We start from the raw sequence: 20,148 nt of genomic DNA on the forward strand, positions 1-20,148 counted from the left end.
GCTGCCTGCCCTAGACCCTCACCTGGGTTAGAAAAGGCACATTAGTCAGCCTGAACCCTTGAGTTCTGCCAGCTCTCGTCACTGCCCAGGCCTCCTGGGATTCAGACGCCCCCTCAGGAGGCCTCGGAGTCTTCCTTTCAACTCCACGGTTTCCCTAGATCAATATCACTTTGCCCACATGAAGGCTGAAGAAACAGACCCCAACAGAAGTCCTTCTGTTGTCTTTTTGCACATGTTCATTTGTACAACGTTCCTTGTTTGTGTATAGGGCAAGCAAGGATTCTGACTGAGCCAGGCATACAGTCTACTCACTGCATTTCAGAGTCTTAACGCCTCTTCTCTGGTGTTGGATTTGTAAGGAACTTTTCTCTTTTTGTCTGGTATTTCGTTGTAAGCACCCCAGGCAGAGACGTCACCCAGTTCTGTATTTGGCTGTCACTGTTTACATCTGCATTAACTTAATAAAATTTTCTTTATTTATTTTGTTCTTCAATGCATACCAGCATGTCCATTTTCTTGTTTTCTATATGTTTATAAAACCACTCACAGTTTAATATCTCCATGGGGATAGTTACTTGGCATAACTGCAGTAACCTCTGCAGTTCAATTTTTTCATACTCTGTGTTTATTTGGAGCCCCTGGGTGGTGCACACGGTAAATGTGCTTGGCTACTACCTGAAAGGTCGAAGGTTCAAGTCCACCCAGAAGCACCTTGGAAGAAAGGCCTGGCAATCTATTTCCAAAAAATCAGCCATGGAAAAGCCTATGGAGCACAGGGCTGCTCCGACCCACGTGGGGTGTCCGTGAGTCTGAGTCGACTCGACGGTGACTGATGATGGTAGTGGTGTTCATACAGCATGCTCTTGGATCCTGAGACATGGGGAATAGCCAAAGAATTTGTATTAAAGAAAAAGAATTTTTGAAAAATTTCATTCTCTCTCACTCAGTAGCTTCTTTTAGGACCATACCAAGAAAAGAGTCAAAGTTCTGTGATCCAAATTGAAGATCTGCAGGAGACAAGGTGGGGAGAGGAGTGGTCAGCAGGAGACGTACGGAAATGAAGGGACTTTCCTCTGAGGCCGTCAACAGATAAGTAAACAGGGAGATGCAAACCAATGCATACAAAGCTGGATCTATTTCAGTCTGCAGGTTCTGAAGGGAAGTGAGAAATGTAGAACTAAGGCAGGCTGGGGATTAAGGCTGAGTACCGGTTGGAGTCTTAAGAACATAGGTGGTTTTAAACAAACATGACAGTACTTATCCATTCAAGGGAGTGTAGACCTGTTACTGCATCACCCAGCTTAATGACAGAGTCATCAGGCTCAGTTTAAAGAGACTTTGTGCGTGTGTGTGTACAGTAAAAATATACATATAACAAAACATTTGCCAATTCAACAATTTTTACATGTACAGTCTAGTGACATTACGTTCACCATGTTGTGCAACCATCACCACAATCCATTGTTTCCAAATGATTCCACCACCATTAGCAGAAACTCTGTGCCCCCAAAGCAATGACTGTCTTTTCCCACTGCTTCACACCCTGGCAATCACTAATAAACTCTGATCTCTATAGATTTGCCCGTTTCGTATACATGGAATCATACATTTGTCCTTTCTTGACTGACTTATTTAACTGAGCATGAGGCTTCTAAGGTTCATCCATGTTGTAGCGTGTATCCAGACATCATTTCTTAGAGACTTTTGATCATTTCTCTGAATCGAATACTGTCAAAGGATGGTGATGACAATTTCTAAAAATCTGTGTCAGATTCTAGACGTTTTTAAAGGAAGAGTATCAGTATCTTTGGAGTAATGATGATGATGATGATGACCCTATAATACTCACTGAGCCCTGAGTTTGGACTGCATCCCAGTGCCTACATTCTTAGGGATGAAAAACCTCACAACGTAAATGGATTTACCAGAAAGACTGGGGCATAGCTCAGTGTATCAATCTGATTATCTGATTTTTCTCTGTGTATTCCCCTCCACCTCTACTCTTTCTTTTTAGCCTAAGGACCATTTTCCCTCCCCCTCTCCGACCCCCAGACATAGAAAGTATCGTTTTAATATGTAATTCTACTTCTATTTCCCACAATTCCATTGTAATCATCTCAGTGGGTCCCAGTTACTCAATAGGCATCTTCTGCAGGCAGCCATCCTACTGGGCTTTGGGGAGAAGTCAAAGAAATAGTGAATGTGGTCCACGCCCTCACGGAGCTTACAGTCTAACTGAGAAGCCAATACATAAATTGGTGAAAAATTAATTCAAGTGTTAGAGAACGTAAGACTACCAGAAAGTGTCTCAACAATGAGAAGAGAAGACAGCAAGTGCTGTGAAGTAGAGGTAGGAGAGAATCCTGGGAACTGAGAAGCCTTCACAAAGGAGGCCAGACTCAACTCTGGAGAATGGGGATGATGCCACCACTGATGGTGTCTCGTGTGGAAAGCAGCTTCCTGTTTTTATGTAAAGGATAAATCTAACAAAGAAAATCTGTGATCCCTTACATTGCTGGTGGGAATATAAACTGGTAAAACCTCTGGGGAGAGCCATTTGTTAGTGTTTATCAAAGTTACTCACCACCAGTCTGTCACTTTGTTGTACCATGGTGGCTTTTATGTTGCTGTGATGCTGGAAGCTATGCCATCAGAATTTCAAATACCAGCGCAGCGTCACCCATGGTCGACAGGTTTCAGTGGAGCTTGCAGACTAAGACAGACTAGAAAGAAAGGCCTGGCAATCTAATTCCAAAAATTAGCCAGTGAAGACCCTGTGAATCACAACAGAATATTGTCCGATATAGTGCTGGAAGATGAGCCCTCAGGATCGAAAAGCACTCAAAATACAGAGTGGCCACAAAAATGGACTCTAGCAAACCATGAAGACTGCAGTGGACCGGGCACCATTTCATTCTGTTGTACACAGGGGTGCCATGAGTTGGAACCAACTCGACAGCAGCTAATAACAACATTCAAATTATAAATGACCTAGCAATTTCACTTCTAGAAATGTACCCTATGGCTGTATTCTCATGTGTGCCCACTGAAATACACACAAGGGTATTCATTGCAGCTTTTTTCATAATAGCAAAACACTGAAAAAAAACCAAATGTCCATCAATAGGGAACTGGTTAAATAAATGGTAGTTTATCCAACAATAGAATACTACATTAGACAGCTACAGAAATAAATGAAGAAGTTCTTCCTGTAATGATAGAGAACAGTTCTCTAAGATATATGTATTGTTCAGTAAAAAAAATAAGGTATACCCTGAGAGTACGGCCCCCAGACACCCTTTAACTCAGTACTGAAGTCACTCCTGAGGTTCACCCTTCAGCCAAAGATTAGACAGGCCCATAAAATAAAATGAGACTAAATGGGCACACAAACCCAGGGGCAAGGACAAGAAGGCAGGAGAAGACAGGAAAGCTGGTAATGGGGAACCCAAGCTTGAGAAGGGGAGAATGGTGACATGTTGTGGGGTTGCCACTCAATGCCACAAAACAATATGTATGATAATAGTTCAGTGAGAAACTAATTTTCTCTGTAAACCTTCATCTAAAGCACAATGAAAAAAAAAAAAAGTCCAAGCTTGCTAGTCTCACAGAAACTGGAGAAACCCCAAGAGTATGTCCCCTCGACATCCTTTTAACTCAGTGCTAAAGTCACTCCTGAGGTTCACCCTTCAGCCAAAGATTAGACAGGTCTATTGGACCAACAATAATACACGTTAGGGACGTGCTTCATAGGTCAATCACGTATAAGAGACTAATGGGCACACCAACCCAAAAGCAAAGACGAGAAGGCAGGAAGGGACAGGAAAACCGGACGAATGGAAACAGGAAACCCAGGGTGGAGAAGGGGAGACTGTTGACACATTGCGGGGTTGACAACCAATGTCACAAAACAATTTGTGTATTAACTGTTTAATGAGAAACTAATTTGCTCTGTAAACTTTCACCTAAATCACAATTAAAAGAAAAAGAAGTAAGGTATAGAACAGAGTACAGTATGCTATACTTTGTACGTTAATTATATATACAACATGTACACTATGAAAACTTAATTTGCACACTAGGAATATGGTATCACACTATGTACACTTAATTTATACGTTACATACATTATGTATCCTTCCAGATACGAATTTTGCATTGTTTTGAAAAGAAAAAATACAGATGCATATTTGCACGTATATGCAAAAAATTTAGCTGAGAGGGTGCATAAAAAATTAGAAAACTTACTGCCTCTGCAGAGGCAAATTCAGTTCCTAGTGGGAGAATTTCACTGTATAACGTTTTGTATCTTCTGATTTTTGAGCCATGTGAACATATTACCTCTTCCAAATACATAAATTACAATTTTTTAAAAAAATCCAACTCAATTATTTGCTGGCCAAAGACTCTTATAGACTTTTAAGGAAATGATAACACTCTTTAGTGAATAATGATGTCATGCTTATCAAGTGCTGCTATAACAGAAACAGCACGAGTGGATGGCTTTATCAAACAGAAATTTATTCTGTCACTGTTTAGGTGGCTAGAAGTCCGAATTCGGGGCACCAGCTCTGGGGGAAGGCTTTCTCTCCCTGTCAGCTCTGGGGGAAAGTCCTTGTCATCAATCTTCCCTTGGGTCTAGGAGCTTCTCAGCACAGGGACCCCAAGTCCAAAGGATGCTCTAGGCTCCTGGTTCTTCTTGCTTGGTGGTAATGAGATCCCTCTCCTCTCTGCACTATTCTTTTATATCTCAAAAGAGATTGACTCACGATACAACCTAATCCTATAGATTGAGTCCTGCCTCATTAACATAACTGCCTCTAATCCTGCCTTATAGAGGTTAGGATTTACAACCCATCAGATATTCACATCAGATCACAAAATGGTGGACAAACATACAATACTGGGAATCATGGCCTAGCCAAGTTGACACACATTTTGTGGGGGACACAATTCAATCCATAACAAAGGACAAAGACAAATGTCAGGGATGAGGGGTGTTTGAACAACTAATTTCAGACTGGACTTGAAAAAGAACCAAACAACTGAATCAAATAATTTTGTTTCATTTAAAGTTTCCCTATTTTTGACTCATCTTACTCCCAGCACAGGCCCTAGCATGTGGGAAAATAATGAGTTTGTTCATGACGTCTGAAAAAATAGCTGAGGGTTTGTGTCTACATGTTAAATGATACTATTACAAAAGAATGAATGGACCAAGTTAACCCTTTGTTTATGCTTCCATGGGTCCCTGGGTGGCTACTATCAAAAGGTTGGTAGCTCATATCAGGGCTTCAAACTGTTCCTTCGGGTTCAAACCCATGCTGAGAATTTGCATTTCCACCCCAGATATACTGAATCAGAATCTACATTTTAACAAGATCCCCAGGAGATTCTTATCCCCAGCAGCATTAGCATCCACTGGGAACTAGTTAGAAATGCAAATTCTCAGCAGGGAACTTGTTAGAAATGCAAATTCTCCACTGGGGTTAGAAGCCCAGGTTCAAATCCACCTAAAACGGCTCTGCAGAAGAAAGGCCTGATAATCTACTGCCATAAGATCACAGCCACTGAAAACCCTATGAAGCACAGTTCCAATCTGACTCTATTCTACTCTGACACAGAGTCGCCATGAGCTGGAATCAAGTCCATGGCAGTGGGTTTATGCTTCCATAGACATGAAATAGGTAAAATATTTGGACCTTGGAAAGCTTACAAGAATGACCCCAATTTATATTTATCCTGTCTGAGCACTGAATTTTAACACACACTGTTGCAAGAGAAGTTTGTGCATATCTACAAGAAGAGACTTCCGGTAAGCATTTTGGGGGTTATTGGTGACTGTTAAAATGCTCCATACCTGGGCTTCTCCTCTAGCCTCATGGTTTCTCCACTGGAAACCCTGGATGCTTGTCTTGAGATCAAGCAACCAGCCTGTGAGAAGACACAACAAATACACGGTTTTGAAAGGGGAGGAACGAAAAGCTGGTTTCATCTCAGTGATCTGCGTGGAGAAGCATGAGAAGAGAGACTTAATCATGGAGAAGCCGCTCAGTAGACAACAAAACTTACATACTTGAAACGGATGAGGAGAAGAACTTATTGTTGTTATTAGAATTAAAAAATGCCACATCCAGCTGAATGAAGAAAAGGTTAATACCCGCTACAGCAAACATCACCCATCTCTCCTCCTTCCAGGACGTAGATGACTTAGCAAGCTTGGGGTAAATTGTAAATGCCAACATATACGAAATCTAATTAAATCGTCTCTTTCTAGGACACAGAAGGTGCTTGGAGACTTAAAAACTTGATTAAAATTGACCCAGATATCTAGAGGAACACGTCAAAAAAAATAAAAAATAAAAAATAAACACCTGTTTGAATGTACCTGTCCCATTTAGGCAGGAGTAAGATGCGGCAGTCTGCTTCCGTGAAGATTCACAGCCTTGGAAACCATACGGGGCAGTTCTACTCTGTCCTGTAGGTTCACTACGAGTCAAAATTGACTCAACAGCAATGGGTTTTTTTGTTTGTTTGTTTTTGTCCCATTTAGGGGACTTGCTGCTCTAAGACTTGCTTCATTCCAGGTGAATACGAAAGAAAAAAGTTCTAGCCATAGGGAGAAATGTACAGATATTTAGGAAGAGTGGGAGATTGCTTTATTAAAGACCTGGAGTTGGTCAGACCCTAGTTCCATTCTTATCAGCTGAATGACCTTGGGTACCTAATTTAACTTCGCTGAGCTTGATTCCTTGAGGGTGAAATGGGGTAAGGGCTTAATAAGGCAGCCTCTTAGCACAATGCCTAGTGCAATAAATTCATGTATTGCTATTAACAGTGCCAAGAAATAGTATATTAAATCATAATAGCATATTAACGTCTGAGAGCTGTGAACCCAGCCAGACTATCACTGTTACAGTCGAGTTAAAAACTGCCGTCAACAGTTACAATTTTTCTCTCTGTCTTAACAGTTAAAATACCCGTGAATTAGACTCATGTTGGGTTGATGGTATAACTGGATGAGCATAGCAAGTTTGGAATTTTCCATGGTGTCAAAATTAACTAGACTTCCTTGTCTTTTTCAACTTGCACATTTAAAATTCTGATGTCGGTTCCTTTTTATTCATCTGATTCCCTCCTGTCAGTAAATACTGAGCTACTATAAAGCAGAAGTTCCTTACATAGGATAAGTTACAATTTATTTAGGGGCAATTTTGATAAATACATATTTTGGATAAACCATGTTCTTTTAAAGAAAGATGTCTCTTTCTTTGCTAACTTTAGAACAAACAACTTTCTAGTACAAAGCAATTCCTCTTTGCATACCTCAAGTATTTCTGTCAGTTCTTTAGTCAAATGGAGAAGACAAAAAAAGATAACAAAAGAATTAGCTGGTTTAGTTTCTGACTGGATAGAAGAGCACACTGTAAATCATCTTACCCTCTTTAATGAACATTCATTGGGTGCCTACTGTATACGGTAGGCATTATCGAGAATACAGAGATGACTCAACATCCACCTTGCCCTTTAAAACTTGAAGACTGAAACGTAGTAACATGAGTTATGGGCCTAGCTCCTCCTCCTCCAAAAACAAAACAAAAGACACAAATACACCACTTCGTTTGTCAGAAGTACATATGCAAACCACTGAATGGCCAGAAAATAATCAAAGCAGCCTGAACGCTTTATAGGTTCTATAACCTGAGTTATGTTGTATTGAGTAGTTGTAAATTAGTATATGTATTTTCATACCTCTTTGATTCTAATCCAAGCACTGTATTTTTGTAGTTGAATCTGTTTTAGTGCCATACCACACCACTAGAGCACTTGGAAGAGACTTAACACCTAGTATGAACTAATTTTTTTCTGTGTATTTATACACCCTGAGCAATGTTCTGAGTGCTTCATATGTATTAATTCATTGAGTTTCCCAAAAACCCTATGAGGAAAATACTGCTATTATTATCTCCTCTTTACAGATGAAGAAATGGAGGCACAGAAAATTTAGGTAACTTGGCCAAAGTCATGCTGCTAGTCGGTTAAGGCCTCATGAGACAAGCAAGGACTGGCTTCAGAACCCATCCCCTGAAACCACACACTGTGTGCTCGACTACCAGCCGAAAGGTTGGAGATTCACACCTACCCACAGGCACCTCAGAAGTAGGTCTGGCCACCTGCTTCCAAAAAGTCACACCCTTGAAAACCCTCCGGAGCAGTTCTACTCTGCACACACGGGGTCACTACACTTGAATAACTGATTGAGCCCTGTTGCTTAAGAGGTTTCAAAGTTTAACACTGTGGAAACAGTGTAGTGTGCTGATATTTCCCTGGGTTGGACAATTCCAGTAGCAGTCTATTTATTTGCCTGTATATTTTTATTTTTCCGGGTAATGGGGGCTAATCTGACTAGCGATGCCATAGATATTCTAGTACATGTCTTTCAATAAAACTGTAAATTGATTTCTATACGGTATACACCTGGGAGTAGAATTGCTGAATCACCGGTATACACGTTGTTATTTTTGTTAGGTGTGGTCGAGTCGGTTCCGACTTATACAGACCCTGTGTGCAACAGAAAGAACACTGCCTGGTCCTGCACCATCCTCACAATCCTCTATATTTGAGCCCATTGTTGCAGCCACTGTGTCAATCCATCTTGTTGAGGGTCTTCCTTTTTTCGCTGACCCTCTACTTTACCACGCATGATGTCCTTCTCCAGGGACTGGTCCCTGCTGATAACATAACCAAAGTACGTGAGGTGAAGTCTCACCATCCTCGCTTCTAAGGAGCATTCTGGCTGTACTTCTTCCAAGACAGATTTGTTCATTCTTTTGGCAATCCATGATACATTCAATATCCTTTGTCAACACCATAATTCAAAGGCATTAATTCTTCTTTGGTCCTCCACATTCATTGTCCAGCTTTCGCATGCATATGAAGCAATTGAAAACACCATGATTTGGGTCAGACACACCTTACTCCTCAAAGTGACATCTTTGCTTTTTCACACTTTAAAAAGATCTTTTGCAGCAGACGTGCCCAATGCAATACGTTCTTTGATTTTATATATATGTATATATATTTATAACTGGTTACACGTTGGATTCATAATTAAGCATCACCAGTAGTAGTTGGCACAGTTTGTCATTTAAGCTCAGGGTCAAGTTCTGTTTCATTTTGCCATTCCAAAGTATAAAAGAAAAAATATCAAGGCATTTCATCTGCATGGTGTTTTCTTAAATACAGTAATGTCATGAGTAAATGATATGTATAGTTCAGCGGTGCCTCCTGAACCCTTCTCCTGCATCGAGATAGGGATCCGGGGGCTGAGGGAGGCAGGGGTCAGTGCGGCCGGCTGCTGGACTCCGATGCCTGCCTGTTGAGTGAAGGGGTGTAGCTGCTGATACAGCTGTTGGTCTACCGTTTGGAGAGCCCGCCATTCAGGATGTCCTGGATGCGCTGCACAATGAGGTTGATGGCTGTGGCAAGCAGAATTCTTCAAAGGCAGGCTTGATGAACATAATGTACTGAGATAAAATCTGCTCAAGGTCCCTCCCTCTTTCGCTGATGTCCCTCAATACTCTGCGGGAGAGCCGGGTGTCCGCATCTGTATCCACAAAGAGTTTCATCTGGCACAGGTCTCGTACCTCCTGGGAGTAGAAGGCCAGGATCCCCTTGAAGAGCACGACCTCGGCGGGGTAGACAGTCACTGTTTCCTCCTTCCATGCCTCATTCTAGTTCTTCAGCTGGTGTTCCACCCTTTACTGTGAGTTCCCGTTCTTTGATTTCTTGACTGTTGCTTCCATGGACATTGACTGTGGATCCAAGTGAAATGAAATCCTTGACAACTTCAATCTTTGTTCCGTTTGTCATGATGTTGCTTGTTGGTCCAGTTGTGAGCATTTTTGTTTTCTGTATGTTGAGGTGTAATCTATACTGAAGGCTGTAGTCTTTGATATTATCAGTAAGGGCCTCAAGTCTTCTTCACTTTCAGCATGCAAGACTGTGTCATCTGCATATCACAGGTTGTTAATTAGTCTTCCTCCAATACTGATGCTGCATTCTTCTTCATATAGTCCAGCTTCTCGGATTATTTGCTCAGCATACAGATTGAATAAGTATGTGAAAGGGTACAACCCTGACACACACCTTTCTTGATTTTAAACCATGAAGTATCCCCTTGTTCTGTTCAATCAACTGCCTCTTGGTCTGTGTACAGGTTCCTCATGAGCACAATTAAGTGTTCTGGAATTCTCATTCTTCTCAATGTTATCCATAATTTGTTGTGATCCACACAATTGAATGCCTTTTGATAGTCAATAAAACACAGATAAACATTCTGGTATTCTCTGCTTTCAGCCAAGATCCATCTGACCTCAGCAATGATATCCCTTGTCCCACGTCCTCTTCTGAATCCCACTTGAATTTCTGACAATTTCCTGCTGTAACCATTTTTTTATTATCTTCAGCAAAATTTTACTTGTGTGTGAAATTAATGATATTGTTCGATAATTTCCACATTCTGTTAGATCACCTTTCTTTGGAATGGGCACAAATACGGATGTCTTCCAGTTGGTTGGCCAGGTAGCTGTCTTCCAAATTTCTTGGCATAGATGAGTGAGCACGCCCAGCATTGCATTCGTTTGTTAAAACATCTCAAATGGTATTCCATCAATTCCTGGAGCCTTGTTTTTTGCCAGTGCTTTGAGGGCAGCTTGGCCTTCTTGGAATTTCTGGGTCATAGTGTGGAATTGCTGGAAAACTCACAGGCAGTTTTCCAAAATGGTTGTACCAACTCACACCGCCACCAGGAGTATATGAGAGTTCCAGTTGTTCCACCTTTTGCCAATATTTGGTATTTTTTATGTTTCTTTCATTTTAAGCTTTCTGGTGGATATGTAGGAACTCTGGTGGCACAGTGATTAAATGCTCAGCTGCAAAAAAGAAAGGTCAGTGGTTTGAACCCACCAACTGTTCAAGGCAGAAAGATGTGGCAATCTGCTTCGCTAAAGATTTACAGCGTTGGAAACCCTATGGAGCAGGTCTACTGTGTTCTATGGGGTCACTATAAAGTTGGAATTGACTAGATGGCAATGGGTTTTGGTGGATATGTAGATGTACCACATTATGGTTTCAATTTGCATTCCCCTGATGACTAACGGAATTGAGTTCCTTTTTCATGTGATTATTGGCTGGCCATTGGCAATAAACTTTTATGAATTATCTCTTCAAGTATTTTGCCCATCTTTCTATGGTATAGTTGTTCTTATTGATTCTGTAGGAATTCTTAACAGATTCTAGATACAAGTTCTTTGTCAGATATATGAATTGAAAATATTTTCTTCCAGTCTGTGTGTTGTTTATTCACTCTTTTAATGGTGTCTTGATGAACACAAGTTCTTTATTTTATATCATTTTATTTACCTTTTTTTTTTTAATTTTATGGCTAGCACATTTTAGTGTCCCATTTAAGCAAACTTTCCTACTTCAAGGTCATGAAGATGTCTTCTGTTTTGTTTTTATAAAATCTTCACATTTAGACCTGCAATCCATCTGGAATTAATTTTTTTGTATATGGTGTGAAATGAGGCTCAATATATCTTTTTTCCATATGGATATACAATTGTCCCTGCACCATTTATTGAAAAGGACTTCCTTTCCCCCACTGCACTGCCATGTTATCCTTCTCATAAATCAGGTGACTATATCTCTATCTATCTATCTATCTATTGTCTATCAATCCATCTATATCTATTTATCATCTATCTATATCTATTTATATGTATCTATCATCTATATATTTATCTATATCTATCTATCTATCTTATCTCTCTATCTATTGTCTATATGGATTCCTTGGGTGGTGAAAATGGTTAATGAGCTCATTTGCTAAATGAAACATTGGAGGTTTGAGTCCACGCAGAGGTACGTTGGAAGAAAGGCCTAGTATTCTACTTCCAAAAAATCAGCCATTGGGAACCCTATGGAACACAGTTCTACTCTGATACACAAAGGATCCCCATAAACTGTAATCGACTCAGTGACATCTGGTTTAGTTTTGGTTTATGTAACCGTCAATGAATTTTTTTCTACTATAACTTCTGTGGCATTTGATTTTAGAAAAACATTCTTCACTCTCACCATAAAATACATGGGTAATTGAATTCTGGAAGGAGATTATTTTACTTCAATCTTACAACTGTTACAAAACAAATACTGTGTGTAACTATGCCTTCCTGGAATGTTTACCCCAGCTACAATGTTGTAGAATCAAATACATTTTATCTCATATTCACATGTTTAGAGTAAAGGAGCCTGGTGGCACAGTGGTTAAGTGCTCAGCTGCTAACCAAAAGGTTGGTAGCTTGGACCCACCAGCCACTCTGCAGGAGATGGATGTGGCAGTCTGCTTCCCTAAAGATTTACAGCCTTGGAAACCGTACAGGGCAATTCTACTCTGTTCTATAGGGTCACTATAAGTCGGAATCGACTTGATGGTAACGGGTTGGGTTTTTTGGTTTAATGTAGTAATAAGGAGACCTGGTGGTGCGGTGGTTAAGTGATAGGGCTGCTAACCAAAAGGTTGGCAGTTCAAATCCACCAGCTGTTCCTTGGAAACCCTATGGGGCAGTTCTACTCTGCCCTCTAGGGTCGCTATGGATTGGAATTGACTCAACAGCAACAGTTTTGGTTTTGGTTTGGTAGCAATATGCAAAGCAGACCCCCTGTTGAGGTGAGCTGGCTGCATATTGGCTCACTTACTGGACAATGACTTGCCAAATCAGGGAATGTGGACCATGCCCTTCATTTCCCCATTCCTGTTAATGGTCTTTTGAGTTCCCAGTCACCAAGTGAAAACCTCAGGGCGGTGTTTCACTCCTCCCTCTTCCTCATGGCCCAGATTCAAGACTGATTTCATTCCCTTTAATCTTTCACACAATCTCTTGTTCCTGTCCCCTCTTTTGTGAATTCACTGTTCTCACTTTCAGGCTTTGGATCAGGATGCTTTTGGAGAAAAAGAAAATTCCTTCTCATATTGACATAAAGAACAAGGAAGTTCATATAAAAGAAATGTGCAGGTGGGATAGTTCTGTTCTCTTGGCCCCACCCGACTGGTGTGCTGACTCTATGCTCAGGCCAGAAGGAAGATAGCTGTGGCAATTCCAGGCACCACACCCAGACGCTGCAATTGCAAAGGCAGTATATCCCTAAGCCAATTGTTGGCGAGCATTTACCCTGGAGCCAAGGATGAGGGCATCCTCCCCTGGGTCACATGGAAGAGGAGTGGATACCTGAAAGAAATTAGGGCCTTGCCACCAAGGAAGATGAGGGCTTGAATGCTGGTAGATATCCAATAGCCTTAACTGCCTCTGTATGAATAAGTGAAGCCACCTCCTAACCATGCTCTCCACCTTCTGTCCCCTCCACCCCATTTCCTCGTTTTTTATAAGGAAGCCAGCGCTATCCTTCCAAACCCCCCTCTGTCATCATAACACTTTCTTGGTGAGGAGGCCTAGGTGATTCCACCGGGACTAAAGGAAAAAGCCCAAACACTTGGCCACCCATTCAAGCGCTCCCACAATCAGACACCAACCTATTTCTTTATCCTTTCCTCCCCCTAACCCTTCTAACCCAAACCAAAAAACCCGTTGTGGTCCAGTCAATTCCAACTCATAGTGACCCTATAGGACAGAATAGAACTGCCCCAGAGGATTTCCAAGAAGAGACTGGTGAATTCGAACTGATGACCTTTTGGTTAGCAGCCAAATGCTTAACCACTGTGCCACCAGGGCCCCAACCCTTGTGACAGGACTTGGCAAACTTTTTCTGTGAAGGGTTAGATAACAATCCTTCACAAAAGGGCTTTGTGGGCCATGTGCTCTCTTCTGCAACTACTGAACTCTGCCACTGTAATGAGAAAGCAACCACAGCTAACACTAAATGAAGGAACGTGACTGTATTCCAATAAACCAGGCAGTGGACCATGGGCCAGGGTTCCCAACCTCTGCTTAGAAGAGCCCCGTACTCCACCGGGCCTTAAACTGGTATAAGCAACACCCTATAAGAGCCACAAAGAGAACAAGAAAATAGTACTGAGCAGCCTCACATATGCAGGATGCCTGGCAGGGTATTGGCTCCATGAATGACACAGATCAAAACTGACTAAGGCAGCGAGACCTCTTTGTAAACTTTATTGATTAAATTAGATCACTAGGGTGATTTAAAAGTCAAGAGATCTTCTAGGGCTGTGTTTCCTAACCTTCTCCAGGCTGTGGCACATGAATTTGCTAGGCAAACTAAGACGAACAAATGGGTTTATTTCCACACCTTGCAGATAACATCTTTGCAAGTCATCATTTAAAACTCTTCTTTCCATCTACACCCCCAGATAGACATCTCACTCATCACATAACAAAATCTTATCGCTGCCTCCATCCTTCTGTAAAAAACAGATAAAACAAAAGGAAGAACCTCAGAGATAATGGAACACCCAAGATTACACGGCTAGACCTACATGTACCAAGCACTAGTTGAGAAAGTGTCTCGTTTTTGTTTGCTGCTGTAGAATTGGCCCCCAACTCATGATGACCCTGTGCACAATGGAATAAAATGCTGCCTGTCTTGCAGCATCCCTATGATCAGTTGTGGATTAGACCACTGTGAACCATAGGGTTTTTATTGGCTGAGTTTTGGAAGTAGATTGCCAGGCCTTTCTTCTTAGTCCATCTTAGTCTGGAAGCTCTGATGGAACCTGTTCAGCATCATACCAGGTCAAGTGCCAAAGTACTTCACATGGCCCTAGGAATCACAGGCATGTCATAAAAGACTGACATTTGATTTATTCAGTTAGCTAATTTGCTCAGACATCAGCAAAGAGTTTAACATGACTCTATCAGAGAAATAGAAGAGTCGTGATAGACTGTAAAGTTAGTCTGTCTGGTTTGAATTCTGGCTCTGCTTCTTCTTATTTATTTGACCTTGGTTAAGTTAATTAAGTTCTCTGTGCCTCAGTTTCCTCATCTGTAAAATGAGGCCAGTGATGTATCTGACTCAGAAAATCGTTAGGATAATTACACAAGCCAACATGTGAAAATAAAACAGGACCTAGCTCATTGTAAATGCTATATATAATTAGGTAAAAGAATATATATGTGTATATGTTTTGAATCAAGTTTTGTCTCAGGCATAGAATAAAATTCACTTAAATAAAGTGACAGAGTCAATATCTACTTAGGCAGGCAGTCTGCTCCATGTAGTCATTCAAGGACTCAGATGGCCAATGGCTCTGCCATCTTCAGTACATGGTTTTCAAGGTTTCCATGGGGGTTCTTCATACAGCTAGTTGAAATAAGAGAGTGTAGAGGAGCTCACATTGAGGGTTTTATTATCCAGGTTTAGAAATGGTGGCCGTTATTTCCTCACACTGATTCCATTGGTTAGAATCCAGTCACATGACCATGCCAAACTACAAGGGAGGCTGGGAAATGTAGTCTAGCTGCTCAGGAAGCCACATATGGATTTGGGTGAAGAACTGTCAGTGTTAGCCACACGTGGGTATCTATGCAATGCATTATTGGTATTGGTATCTGTCTTAGTTATCTAGTGTTGCTGTAACTGAAATACCACAAGTGGATGGCTTTAACAAAGGGAAATGTATTCTTTTACAGTCTAGGAGGCTAGAAGTCTGAATTCAGGGTGCCATCTCCAGGGGAAGGCTTTCTGTCTGTTGGCTCTGAGGGGAAGGTCCTTATCATCAATCTTCCCCTAGTCTAGGAGCTTCTCAGCACAGGGACCCTGGGCCCAAAGGACCCACTTGCTCCTGGCTCTTCTTTCTTGGTGGCATGATGTCCCATCTCTCTGCTTGCTTCTCTCTCCTTTTATCTCATGTAAGATAAAAGGTGATTCAGGCCACAACCCAGGGAAACTCCGTTTACATTAGATCAGGGCTGTGACTTGAGTAAGGGTGTTGCATCCCACCCTAATCCTCTTTAACATAATCTGATCTTGCCTCATTAGCTACAGACAGAGATTAGGATTTACAACACATAGGAAAATCACATCAGATCACAGAACAGTGGGTGACAACCACACAATACTGGGAATCATGGCCTAGCCAAGCTGATACATGTTTTTGGGGGGCACAATGTAATCCATAACACCCCTCCTTGGAAACATTGTTTAACTATGCAATGCTGGCCTAGATAGTTTAGAGACAAATTTTATTCTTTTAGTCTTTCAACTAATATTTACTAAGCATTTATGACATGTCAGACACCAAGCTAGATACTGAGGGTACAAGAGGGACCAAAACAGACGTGGTTCCTGCCCCAGTGGAACTCACGTTCAAGATGGGGGAGAGGGGAGAGATTTATAATAAATAAATAGGTGACTATATAAGCTCAGGAATCCTGGTGACACAGTGGTTAAGCACTCAGCTGCTAATCGAAAGGTTGGCAGTTCAAACCCACCAGACTCTCCAAGGGAGAAAGATGTGGCAATCTGCTTCCATAAAGATTACAGCCTTGGAAACCCTATGGAGCAGTTCTACTCTGTCCTGTAGGGTCACTATGAGTCAGAATCAACTCAACGGCAATGGGTTATATACATATATATATATATATACCACTACACAATGGCTTGTTGACTCTGTCCAACTCTGTCCACTCTTTGGTCACCTCCCTGGGTACCTCTGTCTCTCAATCCTCAGTGCCTCACACCACGGCCCATATATATATATGAGCAATGATTCCAGTAAATAAGAGGCCGAGCCAAATGACAGCAGAGTTGGGAACCACTTCACCACCGGGGCTCCTTGTACATTATAGACTCTTGTAAATAGTCTTAAATCCTCTCTGGATACCCTGGATAGTTCTAGAATTCTAGGAAAGAAATCTTTCTTTATTCCCAAAAATGATTTCTGTATTATTGCCTGGAAAGAAGAAATGAACTTACTGTTTGTCAAGGGGTTGGTGTTTGGGGAAAGGTTGATTAAGGGGATAAGGCTGTAAAGACATTTGGATGCAGAAAACCCAGATTGTTACTAAGGTGAACAACTGATGAATGTAGGTCATGGAGCTCAGAATTTCCTGTTGGATATTTTTCCTGGATTCTGTGAAAGGGAGACACTGGGGAATTCCATAGGCAGAGTCAGGAAAACCTCAAGCTGGGTGGCTGTGAAGGGAGGGGTTTGAAGTGAGGAAGCAAGCAGTGGATGTGGAGAGGGTGAAGTAAGACAGGAAACTACTTCCCCAAAGGTCGGGACGGCAATGAGAATGCTCTGGTTTTAATTTCAGGAGGTTACTGGCGATGAGTAATACCATGCACATGTGATGAGTGTGCATGCATGCACACACACTTGCTCACACACACACACGTCCTTCAAAAAGAAGATATAGGAAACGTCTTTGGTGAGTGCCCTTGGGTCAAATTCAAGTGCCATGTTGGTGTTAGTAGCCACTGAGTCGGCTCCACTCAGGGCGACCCCGTGTACAACAGAAACGAAACGTTGTCCGGTCCTGTGCTATCTTCATGACTGTTGGTGTGTCTGAGTCTATTGTTTCAGCCACTAGGTTATTTTGAGCGCCTTCCAACCTAGGGGGCTCATCTTCCAGCACTATATCAGACAATGTTCTGTTGTAATCATAGGTGTTTCATTGTCTAATATTTGGAAGTAGATCACCAAGCCTTTCCTCCTAGTCTGTTGGTCTGGAAGCTCCGCTGAAGCCCTGCTGGTATTTCAAATACCGGTGGCATAGCTTCCGGCATCATAGCAGCATGCAGGCCACCACAGTGTGACAAACTGACAGATGGAGATGGATGGTGGTAGAGTACCGTAATTATCCTTAGACCTCCTGCTAGAGAAGAAGGCGTGTTGACTGCCCAGTTGGGTATGGGCAGATATGGAACATCCTGGCTTTTGTATCCATAATGGGAATACCCTGCTCCCCTCCCCAGCCCAGCCCTGCCAGCCATCCTTCTTTGCTTCCTGTCCACTAGACAATGGCTTGTTGACTCTGTCCCACTCTGTCCACTCTTTGGTCACCTCCCTGGACACCTCTGTTTCTCAATTCCCAGCACATCACACCATGGTCCAGGTCTCCGGATTAGGTGCCCAGCAGGCTTCAGTACTTCATCTGACCCCGCTGGGATCATACTTCCATGACCTTGGACACACGTTGTACAGAGTGAAAGAGTAAAATGTATGAAATCAGCCAATAACAGTTTGAAAACTAACAATCTGAGAGGGAGAATTGTGTGTGTATGATACATGTACAGACAGACAGCAGGCGCATGCAAGCCTGCAAGAGAGATGGACAGTGTGTGTCTGTGGGCTACAAAACAGTTGCAACCTATGAAGGAGGGAAAAGAAACAGGCAGGCAGAGAGAAAAGAGTGAGAGCTGATGCACAGCAAAAGCAAAGATGCCCTCCTGGCTCCTGTCTTTAATGCAATGTATCAGCTGACATCACCAGCTAGAATCCCCGTGGTTTTGCCCCTAAAGATGCCAGGCCAGGCAGGCTCATTTCAATCCTGTTTTATTTCATCAGCTTTCAGTCACTCTCCAGAGTTTCACTTTGACCAACAGGCTCGAGAACTACCATCAACATGTTCACGTTCCTGTAGCCTTACGTAGACCCAGCTTCTGTTTTCTTTCTGTTTATTTTAGGAGTGTCTGGTTGAAGAGAGAATCACAGATGCCTGTTAGTACAAACATAACCGTCATAATGAAGAGAAACAATAGTAAATAAAAGAATCCTGAAACCAAACCACAGAGGTTAAATATCAGTTTTCCCATTTGCTCCATGTGTGACCTTGAGCAAACTGCCTACCCTCTCTGTGTCTCAGTTTCACGAATTATAAAATGGGAACACTGAGAGAACCTACCCTCTAGGGCTGTTGTGAGGGTTATGTGGGTCAATACACATAAAGCACTTGGATCTGCCTCTGGCACTAATTGTTGTCAGTTGTCATGGAGTCAACTCTGACTCATGGTGACCTGTGTACAGCAAAACCAAATGTTGCCCAGTCCTTACTACACTGTCTTACAGGGTCGCTATGAGTCAGAATGGACTTGACAGCATGCAACAACACCACCATACTTGTGGATATTATCCCATGTGGGAATAAAGTTTTCTTCGTTATGTTAATGAGGTCATCTCGTACAACAAAACCAAACGTTGCCCAGTCCTTACCAGCTTCACCATAGATGGTGTGCTCGAGTCCATTGTTTCAGTCACTGTGTTTCGAGTGCCTTCCAACCAGAGGGCTTATCTTCTAGCACTGTATTGTACAATATTCTGTTGGGATCCCTAAGGTTTTCACTGGCTAATTTTTTGGACGTAGATTGCCAGCCCTTTCTTCCTGGTCTATCTTAGGCTGGAAGCTCACTGAAACTTGGGTGACTCTGTTCGCATTGGAAACAGAGTCACCGGTGGCATAGCTTCCAGTATCATAGCGACACCCAAGCCACCACAGTACGACAGACTGACAGATGGGTGGTGGCACTACTAAACCAAAACCAAACCTGTTGCCATCAAGTCGGTTCCAACTCACGGCAAACCTACAGGACAGAGTAGAACTGTCCCATAGGGTTTCCAAGGAGCGGCTGGTGGATTCAAACTGCCGACCTTTTGGTTAGCAGCCGAGCTCTTAACCACTGCGCCACTCGGGCTCTGGTGGCAATACTAGACCTCTCTAAATGTTAGCATATGTTACTGCTTTTCTCATAGGTTGAGAAAAACTAAAAGTAGTGGCAGATGGCACATTGCAGTGATTCTTCCTGGTCACTCCTCAGCCACACCAGGTCTGTGCATGGAATGTTCCACCCTAGAACCACATCTGACGTGATCAGGAAGGGAGTTAGAGTGAAAGAGCTAGGTGGCCGACTCTGGTTTAGGCTGGGGGTCCAGGTGTGTCCTCACTCACCTTCCTCCACCTCTCAGATGAGTTGACCAAACCTTGACACAGTCAGCATGCGTCATTTCCCTTCCTATCCTCTGGGTTCATCTTTCACGACCCCCTGGCCAATAGAAGGTGGTGGGTGTCATGGCCCCCACTCTTGTTCGTTGCCCCCCATCCCAGCTTCATCTGCTAAGGAAAAATGCCGCGGATCACTGGCCAGGTGAGGAAACAAGTTTGGGGCCTAGAA

The 20,148-nt window shown here is 42.4% G+C and overlaps 1 long non-coding RNA gene and 1 pseudogene across 2 annotated transcripts in view; both read right to left on the reverse strand.

Annotated features, from left to right (window-relative positions):
• Nucleotides 1-9,002: 9,002 nt before the first annotated feature.
• On the reverse strand, nucleotides 9,003-12,153 carry LOC111820054 (uridine-cytidine kinase 2 pseudogene; annotated as a pseudogene).
• Nucleotides 12,154-18,071: 5,918 nt separating this feature from the next.
• LOC111820065 (uncharacterized) overlaps nucleotides 18,072-20,148 on the reverse strand; it is a 51,175-nt gene continuing 49,098 nt past the window's right edge. For both annotated transcript variants that reach the window (XR_002823588.1, XR_002823589.1), the window contains one exon: nucleotides 18,072-18,672. This is a non-coding gene — a long non-coding RNA (uncharacterized LOC111820065). The remainder of the gene's footprint in view (nucleotides 18,673-20,148) is intronic.

The sequence above is a fragment of the Trichechus manatus genome, unplaced genomic scaffold, assembly GCF_000243295.1.
Source record: "Trichechus manatus latirostris isolate Lorelei unplaced genomic scaffold, TriManLat1.0 scaffold00025, whole genome shotgun sequence".
Classification (NCBI taxonomy): Eukaryota; Metazoa; Chordata; class Mammalia; order Sirenia; family Trichechidae; genus Trichechus; species Trichechus manatus.